The 11,917-nt window shown below is 29.7% G+C and overlaps 1 protein-coding gene across 4 annotated transcripts in view; it reads left to right on the plus strand.

The window, feature by feature from the left end:
* The window catches only part of LOC147064476 (glycine receptor subunit alpha-2-like), a 180,026-nt gene that overhangs the window by 91,989 nt on the left and 76,120 nt on the right, over positions 1–11,917 (plus strand). The window lies entirely within an intron of this gene.

Consider the following 11,917-nt stretch of genomic DNA (forward strand, 5'->3'; position numbering starts at 1 on the left):
TAGAGAAGATTTCCTCAACGCCTTTTCGTAATACATTACTTATTTAAATTATATTAAGAGCATACTTCAGTGAAACGGCAAATAATTTTCAACTATAGGTGCGACGAAATTTCGGACTCGCTGCCAACCGGAGAGTGAAAGTCGAGCTGTGAACACGTAAATTTGTTTTGTGATGGCGTCGGGGGAATTAATTCTTAAATCGTGTAAAGATGACTAAAAAACAATACCCATTTACTTGAAAAAGAAAACATGCCAATGAATATATAAGTATTATTACTAATAGAACAATAAACACAACATTAAATGCACGCATGTTGAATTTTTATGACAAATTATGTTTTGTTCTGCACGCGTCGTTTGCACAATCTTCGCGTCGCATAGTCACGGTCGTTTTAGACCGTTCCCCAGCTGAAGTATAGCCTTAACAATATACACAATTTAACAATTAATTGGTCATTTCATACACACATTTTATAAATTTTATTTTATTTAATGAGATTTTAAATTTATTTTAATAGCATTAAAATATGTAGTTTGAATAAATTAAATTCTTACTTTTAGGTCATTATATCCAAAAGTTACTCTTCTGTGTGTAACTTTAAATGCACCATATTATTATATTATGCACTGCGCGTGTAATAATAAAACCTATAAAATAATTTATTTAAACAGGTAGTTCATTAGCATTTTGTTCATTAGAGAAATTAAAATAATTTTAAAATTATTATGCACCCTTCAAACTGGAGGTCCTTTTACACTGTTATAGTTTACCCTAACCTTCGACAAAATTGATCATTGGTAGTTATACATCATGTATATGCAAATGGCACAGGTATACATATATATTATATGGTGTAGGTATATATAAATGGGTTGTGTGCACGCACTAAAAATACGCATTCACGATGAGCCCGACGTGCGTGCAGTGTTGTGTCAGGTTGGGAAACTTTTAAATGCCGACAAAAGCGAATATTAAATTAAACTTTTTTCCTTTTCAAGGTCTAAAAAACAATAAATCTTCAAAAATACAACAAAAAACAAGTTGCTGCAGCAAGTTGTTTACTACGGTTACCATAGAGCTTTTTACGTTTGAATCAGTGTTTACAGTATTAAAACTGATGTTATTTTTTTATTGCCATTCCTTGAAAAATATTTATTAATAACAATAAAAATAATATTCTTTCAGTTTTAGAAATACGGTAGATATGGTAAGTTAAAAAAAATACAGTGTGATTTAAAAAAAATCTTACATTTATAATTAAGTAACAATTTGTTCTCAATTCCGCACAATTAATAAATTATTATTTACCTATTTACTTACTGTCTTTAGTTGTACTGTAATATGGATAGATACTATTGTATAAGGTATCGCCACTTTCCTTGGTCCACCGCTATTCAGTAGATCGGTATATAGCAACGCTATGTTGTAGCATACGTGCAAATATACTCCACGGTGAAATGTTCAACGAAGAACTCGTCATTTGATTAAATGTTACACGAATTCATGTTTCACGTACTGCGGCGCACGAATAAGTGTCCTGCGGTGAACTGTTTACGTACAAATTTCAGGATACGGAAAAAAAATTGTAAATTAGTCACGGAAAGTCAGATGCAGAAAGTCAGCAAGAGATGCACTTTTTGAAAGCTCAATATGATATTTTAACTGAGCTTATTTTGAAAACAAATAAATAAATTTAATTATAAAATATAAAAATATCTCTTAAACTTGTATTTATAATATTCGTAAAATGTGAAATCTTGGGCTTAATCCAAATTATGACATATTTTTAATATAGAAACTACTACTCATTAGTATGAAATATTAATCAAAAAAATCTCTGATGTTTAAGATAAATCTTTTACTAAATAAAATACTATAAATAATGACACAAAATCAGGTTTTTAGTACAATCTCGTTTTCTATTATTAACTGTATAATGTTAACTCATAAAAGTGACAACTTGTCTGGAAAAAAGAGTTGGTTTATCAATTAATCACGACTCTAATTTTATTACAAAAAAAAATGTCGTACAAGGCCTGAACAAAAACGATGCATGAGTGCGAGTGAGAAAGTATTCGGCACCCTTACAATCTCTGCGACACGCGCTAGAGTAAGATAAAAGGTCTACTAGCTACAAGCCAGTTTCCAAAAGTATCGCCATTAAATCGGGGCGAAACGCTTCACATAGCGTCTATAGCTTGCGAGGTCATGTTGCTAAAATTGATATTTTTGTGTTAAACATAAAGAGAGTGGTAAATATTTTTGGTTAATTAAGTAGAAAAGATGGTTCTGTGTGTTGTCTTAAAATGTGGTAGCCGTACTGATAAGCAAGAAGATGGTATTACGTTTCATAAGTAAGTTGATACATGTTCGTGATAATTTATTTGTATTTTATTATATATTTTAATATCAGTGACCTAGTGTTTCTTTAAAATAACTCAAATTATGGATATCTTTATCTAATGGTTGCATTTTGACCGCTTAAAAATACTATATAACGTAAAAAATAGAAAATTATATTTTAATTCTGAGCGTCTAGTGCGAGCACTTTGGGCGAGCACTAGCGAAATGGTCTATGGTTTCGAACATTTGTAGACGAATACGTTCGCTCGCTCACAAACCAAACGCAAGACACGCGGCTTCATTTAGCAATGCAACGGGTGTCGTCTAGATGTATCTATAGTCTAAGATGTCGTAGCTTTTTTATTTATTATATTATTCAGCCAAAAAATTTTGGCTTAATTACATACGAGTTTTAATTCAATGAATTCATTTTAGTATATACCTATTTTATTTTATTTAAAACAGTGTTCTAATAATATTGATAACATTAAATTCTACAAAAAATATTTTTTCGGTCTATTACAAAAACCATTCTTAATATTAGTGCTATAATCGAAATAGGTATCAATAAAAAAACTAATTTTGTGAAATTCAATATTATTAATAATGTACTGATGTCAAATGAAAACCATGTAAATACTATTCTAATATTAATAATACTGCCAGTATGTATTTTAAATAATTGTAACAAATTTATTACTCACTTCAGTGGTTGTTATTTGGTTATAAATAGGGATTGCAATACCGAATGAAAATACTAACTGGTACTAGTATTTATGAAATATATTATGGAAAAAATATAAGTATCTACTTACCAATAAACATAGATCTAAAAACATATTTAAAATATCAATATGCAATAGCAAAAATATGTAAATATTATATGCAAAGCTTTAAAATATGTAAAGGTAAGATATAGTAGAGATGCTGATGTTTGTCCTATTAAATCTTTTATGTTAATGAATATATTATTTTGTTTCCGATTTCAATAAAGAATCTGATTTTTAAAACCGGTATTTCGGTATCTAAAAAAACTGGGATATCGGTATTGCAATCCATAGTTTAAGAGTAGATACCATGTGTATTATTTTTTCTCCTTCCTTTTGAGAATTGCATATAATATGTAACTAGCATGAATCGTTAATACAAGAAGAAGTAAAGTCACACACGGTAACAACTCAAGAACCAAATACGATATTATGTATTGTATCAATAAAGTTTGTTCTAAATCTTTCTAAATAATACAATTTTATTATTTTATTGTCATATTATATTTTTTGTTTAATTTCTATTTACTATTAAAATAATAATAAATTGATATTATTTCTTTAAATTAGCCCTTATAATAATTCAATGTATTTTGGGCCACCTAGTGATTATGTTTCTTAACAGATTTTTGTTTTCCGTGAAATGGGTATTAGCCACATGCGTAACCTATTATCTGGATGCAAACATACAATGAAAAAACAACATGTGAACTTTTCGGGATTCAAATCGATTCGTCGCGGCCATCTGATTGATTTTTATAGACGTTTGACACATAAATATTATAATATCGTAGAAGATTGTGAAGAAAGAGATGGACAGTTTTGGTCACTCAGGATATGACAGAATTTCAAGGCGGTCACGATCCTCACCCATGCGGGAATGACCAAGAAGAAGAAATGATTATACCTATCTATACGTAGTGCAATGACTAATTAAATATAATCCAAATTTTTATAATAATATATCATCATAAACAATAAAAAATAGATGAATAGACTAATTATTACACAGTTTTATATGTACATAATGTTTTTACTTACATAATAATATACATATTATACCCATAATGTGTGCATAAACTAAATAAAGCTTTGAACAAAAATATGATTTTATGCTTTTCTCTCGCTGGTAAAGTGCCCCATATAACCGTTAGCCTTTAGCAAACAGGCAAACAACTTTATCGCATCAATCAGTCCTTTGAAGCAAATGCGAGAATGTCCGCCGAGCTTCCGGTATTTCCGGTCGGCGCCACTAGCGCCACCACTTGAACATCGCTGGTTTCCGGCTCTGCTATGCATCTAAATGGACACTCACTCATAGTAACGTAATAACAGACGAATCTAAATATTTTGTAAACACGAATCATTCATTTTGGATTGCGTGATCACGTTTAGTTCTCGAGGACTTTGTTTTTATCCTTGGGTAAATCCAGCACGGATTTTCTTTTAATGGGCAGGTACCAAGTATTCGAAAATTATTAAGGGTTATGAACTACATAATATAAATAAAGTTCTTAGTTCTTTAGAAAATGAACAATCTAGATGTAGAACAGAAAAAAATACATTTCGAGATAGCACAACTGTGCTATTCCAACATTAACTCAAAAATAAATAAAATTTGATAGAAATGCTATTTCGTAACCGGTAGGCTACCCAAACTGAGACCATAATATAATAAACCAGATATTTCTGAGATCTTAAGGACAAAAAATAGTATACGTCATATACTTAGAAAAAACTTTAGATTATATCAAGCCTATCTTGCATGTGTTAGTAGAAGAATCGATACACTTGGATATATGAATTGTAAAATGAATATTTAGATACAGATGGGTTTGTTCGTATTTTAATCAACGTCTTTCTAACGTCTTTGGATTATTTAAATTCATTTTTCTTAAGAAGATACGAGTAAGCTTTAAATAATTGCCTCTTTCTTTCTTAATAAATTTTTGCGAAGGTTCGAATCCTGGGTCTGGCAAGTACACATATTGTTTTTCAATTTGTCTATGAGCCAGAGTATGGACCTAATAGGCTGAGCAAGTGGCTGACATCCATTTCTCGTAAAAAACAAAATCTGTTAATACAAACCTTCACTCTGTAGACGCCCATATGATCCTGATAGGATCAGACATGGTCAAAAAAAAAAATTTTGCGATAGCAAAGTATATTTTCGAACGGTGGTGTGAACTTAGAAAGTGAGAAGGGAGAACATATTATTTCATCTGTCAAAACCCTTTATTTTTTTAATTGGCTCTACAATCCTTTGCGGATCTGGGCCGCCTCACGAAGAGGTTCCTTAACGTCTATTTTTTACGAGAAATGGATGTTAGTCACTTGCTCACCATACATTGGAAAACAGCATGTGATTGGGATTCAAACCCGAGATCCACGAGAATATGCCTGACGCGTAGCCGTTGGCCATCGTGGTCAATATTGACACCGTCATTACTCTTTACTTTCTCGAATAACATAATATTATATAAACACCGAATTGGAGACGTTTTATTTTTGTATCAGCTTTTAAAAGTGTTAAGAAAAATCAATTATTGTTATAATATGTATTTACTAAAATATATTTATTTCCCCAGTGAAAAACCAGACTTCTGTATGAGTTAGTATCGTACTTAGCGAGTATGTGCTTTTAATTACAATTACTTTTATTATTTGTGGCGTGAGTAGCCAGCGACACGCCCCGACCGCGACCGTACGTCAACTACCCCTGGTTACGCTGGTCACCTTGGGAACGGCACGCGATTCTTTGATACAACATCCCTGCTATTTAAAGCCTCTCTTATCACTTGTCTTTTCTCTATAACACTTCTCTAATATTAAAGAAACGGCTCTCCATGTATTATATATATAATATATTATAAAATTCCTAAATACTATATTTTGTATTTTACGGAGTGGAGGTTATTCAATTAAGTAGCGAAAGGTGTATGTAGGCTGTTAAAATCCGCTACAAATGGTGCACACTAAACTTTTTTAGTCATGCGTATTTGTTTTTATTGAACTAAGACTACCTTGCCTAAACCAAACCATAATAGTTTTGATATACTTTGAATGATACGACAAATTCATACACACTTTTTCATTTATACATATTTGTTTTCGTTGGATTAAGAATACATATAACACATATTGTTAGTCCATTATTTTAAATTCGTTAAGCCCTGCCTAAACCAAACTATAATAGATAAAAGATATTATTCTATCTATAAAATAGGCAAAGTTATATATGATTTAATTACATATTTAAAGATATTTTATATTAAAACATGGTATCTTACAACCCCCCCCCCACGCCGAGCATCCACATCCACCATCACCATTCTACCAATCAATTACAGTCCACTATGAAAAGATATTAATCGTCTGAATTTACTAAACATTTGTTGATATCAATTTCTTCCCGACTAGGGATTCCAATCCCGGGATCCTATACCTATGAATCCCGGGATTGATAAACATAATCCCGGAATTTCGGGATTGATTTTTTTATCAATTTTTATGCAAAATAAAATAAAAGCGAAAATATAACAGAAAAATACTTTTAATATTATATAACTACATTAGAAATTAAGTGAGTTTGAATGAAGTTTGATTTATACCCATTTGTAGGTTGCCGATTCATTTTATTTTTTCACATAAATTATTAAAAATGAGAAAGATTGGAAAAAAACAATGCTTCGCACTTTTAACAAAGTAATTCCACCATGATATCATACGTTTTACGGCAGTTTCATATTTGGCTGACTAATTAGATTTATGAAGCGGAAAGGCCATAAGTACGCCATGATTATTTGCTTTACTATTTTAAATCTCGCTAATCCATTCATCATGTCTTTACTATCAGAAACAGCAATCTCATATTAAATTCACATTATTATTTATATTACAATATTATTTACTCCATTAAACTTGTGTAGGTATGTCCATGATTGAACGTATACAATATTAACAATAAATGTCTTAAATAGTATAAATTATACTAGATTTTTTTTTGACCGATTTTATCAATGTCATTTGTAAATATAAAAATTTTATATTACCAATGGAAAAAAATGTCAATCCTGGGACCAGTCCCGGGATCCCGGGATTGTCAAATTGTAATCCCGAAATCCCGGGGTCAGAATTTTGGCTCGGGATTGGATTCCCTATTCCTGACTAACAGAGAACTATGTACGAATATATGGCATTAATTGATTATAATAGTGTATTACAAATTTTTTTAAAGTAGATGTTTTTTAAACTTTTGGATAACTATCGTTGACATATACGTGAAAAAAACTTAAACGGATGATATTAGTGACATGGGGCTTTATATAACCGACAGCAATAAAATCATACCAAAAACTCATGTCAAATGATCGATACACCAAATCAATTGATTTGTTTAGAAATTCATAACAATATTCACCCCGCCAAATAACTCGATGCAAAATGGCTTCCAATATTATGACAGGCGACTTTCAATGTGCATGTTTACACGCAGTGAAAAACTTACAAATAATCATACATATAATACTTTATCATCCCCTTGGAAAAACTATTGACCTACGAATAGCGTGGAGACTTTTTAAAAAAGCTCTTATTTTCTTTACATTATAATCCTTACTTGTGACTTTTCCCCTACGTAACTAACATCGTTACATCTAAATAAATATATATTTACACATTAACCTACAGAGAATGTATGACTACAGATTTTTCTTTTTGATGTGATTATTATTATTTTACATTTAAAGTCAACTGATTATTAGAGAGGTAAATATTGCAATATATATAATGGCATATGTTAATTGGATAGATTCAATTCACGTTAATACGGTTTTAAAAGTAATAAAAATGTTATATAATGGAAAATATTACCATGTGGCAGTACCACATGTGACATTCTCACAAGTTTTCTCCATATCTACCGCTCTCTCATAAGTTTATAACGTATTTCTTACTGTATGTGTTCTGGTGTTTCAGACTCAATTATTATTTATCAGTGAACTGTTACATCAGGCTAGCGAAGTCTTTGTGGAGTCTCTTAGCTATGCCGTCCACCTCATCGCTGAACTCGTTCATATGTCGATTATATATTATATTACCAAAGGTTACAGTAGGGTACAGCAGCATATTCCCATTATCATTACTCTTAAAAAAAATGATACCACACTCATTTATCGATACTGTAATCACTGGATATGCTATCACCGTACTGGAGCATGTGTCGAACTCTAATTAGAGAAGTATTTGTTTTCTTTCGCGACCCGATCAAAATAAACAATTCTTTTGATTTTTCAAATTTAGAATTTGCATTTATACGTATATAATAATTTATACGTTTTTTCTCTGTCTCACTATTTTGTTTCGAGGAGTTCAAGTGGTATGTAATAATTGATAATAGATACTTTATTTACGGTTGGATCCTATCAAACACATTTATTTTGATACTCATTTACATGTTCTATAAGTAACTGACTAAGCTAAGCTAAACTAAGCTGGCATAAGTATGAAATTGATTTTAAATACGTAATTAAAAATCACTCAAGATTATAGCACGTTTTTAGCCCCAATAACAGCACTGAAGAAGTTACATTTTGAATCGGATCCTTTGCAAATAATATGGTCGATGCATAACTGAACACTTTCGCATCGTCTTTTTCACTGAAGCGCAAGTCTGTTTTGATCAATTAATCACGATCATAATAATACATCCGTTTACACGTTTTACAGGTGTAATAATATTACGATGGTAACAACACATATTTATGTTGTAACTGTGGCGAAAATACTATATAATAGTCTACCCCTGAGGCTTGGTTATAATATTTAATACCTTATATACCGTGATACATGCCATTGTCGTTTGCAAAATAGACGCTGTATAGGGTTCATTGCTTTGCTGCTTTTATTGTTCATAATGTATCTGTAATTAAAATTAAAACTTTATAAAACTATCGATCAGGGTTATATTTATTCTTATCCTTACAGAAACGAAAACTTTTCACCGTAAATTAGAAAACATTATATTATTATGTAGGTAAGTATGTATTTTAAGAAAAAATAAATTTTAATTGAACAGTTTCATATATTATTAATTATTGTGAACAATATTATTTTAAAGCAGGCGTTATGTAAAAAATTATTAAAATAAATAATTTACGGTAAGGTAGTTAAAACAATCGGTAAATTTTGTAGCAAAGATGATTATGATGAAGCATTATGATGATCTCTCTTTTTCTCGCCTTATAAATCTACATTTAATAATTATTTTTATACAATAAACTAATATTATTTTATGACTCTTTATTTTAACATTTATAATAAAACTATCTTTAATTTTAAAAGATAATTGCACTTTTATATGTGCATTATACATTTAATTTAATATTTACTATTAATTAGTGAGATATTTTATATTTAACTTTCTATTGAAATTCATTATTGACTCCTACTTTTTAAGAAATTGTTTTTTTTATCTATGTATATTTGCTCCGAAATCTATATTTTACAATGGTTTAGTACATTATTATCTCAATATGTGTTCTTTACCATTCAATAAAAGCTAACATAGGTATTTATGATTCTATAAATGGTTCAGAGCATTTTCTTTTGATGAACATGTGATATTACTCAGTTTTATGTTTCATTTTGTCTATATATTTACTTGGCATGATGTTTACTAATTTCAAAGGTAATTCTATATGATTGCTGATTAACTTTTGTCATCAAATGAAAATCAATATAAATAAAATACTATTCAGATTATAACTCACATATTAATCAGAATTTTGGCACATAAATAAAAGTCTGAAAACGATATACTGACATTTGATAGAAAGAGTTAAAAATAAGTCTAACCCAACATACCGTATCCGAAGCATCAAAATTTCCCCACTGATATGGCTTATTATGAATGAATAGAGTGATGAAAAACTATCTGGTCGAAAGAGTGCTTGTAGGCTCAAATTACGAGGGTGGATTACATTTAGTAGGATGCACAACTAGTTGGTATGTCAACTTGGAGGAAGAGACCGGAAAATGGAGGATGAGAATGATTTCAAAATATATGAAAGTAGTATTTGCTGTCATAAGCTGTGTAATAAACAAGTTCCATACCATACTTACCAAATTTACCACCACTCTTTCCTATAGGTAAGTACTTAAGTGGTATAAGAAGCGGCTCTCGTGGTGGAGTGGGTGAGGCGCTGGCCTTCCACCCGAGAGTTCTGGGTTCGATTTCCGATCATGACAAAAACATTTATGTGTTTTTCTCAATGCCTGGGTGTTTTGTGATTGTTCAAAATTACTAACAACTACCTTGTACGAAAAAACAAGGACGTGGTTATTAATAATTCTTAAAAAAAAAGTAGTATAAGAACGAACTATGCAATAATAAAAAAAAACTAACAGTTTACGTACAAATAAAAATTATATTTATTCAAATATTTCATAATTTTAACAAGTATATCTATATATTATTACGAGCATATTCAATCATTACATAATTACATACATATTATGTATAATCAGTCAAACGGTATAATATTATTATCAAGCCTTTAATTGTTACACATTCAAAACAATATGTATTACAATACTATGATTCATCCCCACCAATAAAATAAGAGTATTCAAGGTACTGTTCTGATCCATCAAATCAATTCCATAAGAATAAACAATATTATATTATTATAACGTATCTAGGTATTCAATTTGAAGATCACAAAAAGTGAATTAGTTGTATTTCTAAAATCCCTACATAATTTGAATTTAAAGCTTATAAATTTATCACAAATTGCTAAAATTATGTAAGTAAAACCAAACACACTTTTTTTTCATTTTAAAAGATTACCAATTTATTTTATAAAATTTGTCTATGTTTTTAACATGAAGGCTCAAATAGACTCTATGACGATCAGGCACATATATGCTAAGAGCGTTTTAGTGTCTATGATCAAATCTATGCCATTCCGATATTTATACATACATATTGTATGACAGATATGACATCGTATTTACACTCTGTGACACCCTGTGACACAGGACGCCAACATAAGAAACGGGTTTTTCGACATAAATATGACCGATCGTCATAGAGTGTATTTGAAGCATTACGTAGAAAAAAATAATATTACACATCTACTTTTAATATGTAACACATATATGTAAATGCGTACATTTAATTAAATCACTATAATATGTAAAAATCATGCTTACAATTATTGTCCGAAAATAGAAAAAACATTATTTTGCATTGTAAAAAATAATGATTAATAATATATAATAGTCATTCTACCAAAAAATACACAAATTATTATTATTTCGCTCCTTCAAAAAAGTCTTATTATCGATGGTATAAAATCCAATATACCTAAGTATTATTGGCAAATGACTCCCACTTGATAATATAATAACAATATTAATTAAATGCTTCTATATAACTTGTACGATAGTAAATTATTTATTTAAAATACAGTTTCTATGGTGAGGGATGTCTCATCATATTAGTTTTACACTTATGTATAGACAAGTAATTTATCTTTGTGGTATTAAAAATTGTGCCATAATCAAAATAGCTATCGACTTATAAAAAGAACCTGTAGCATTAAATATAATTTATATTACCTACCATTTTGTGAATAGATAGATACTAATAATGAAACCATCGTAAATCTTTAACAAAAATAAAATAACGGGAAACTTATATTCAATATTGATATTAATATCCACCTAAGTGCTTGGTTATTAATATTATAAAATGAAGATATACACATAATAACATATTCATAAATAAACGCAACATGGTAAA

Source organism: Rhyacophila brunnea, unplaced genomic scaffold, assembly GCF_057557595.1.
Source record: "Rhyacophila brunnea isolate RB1 unplaced genomic scaffold, BYU_Rbru_1.0 scaffold_7, whole genome shotgun sequence".
Taxonomy (NCBI): Eukaryota; Metazoa; Arthropoda; class Insecta; order Trichoptera; family Rhyacophilidae; genus Rhyacophila; species Rhyacophila brunnea.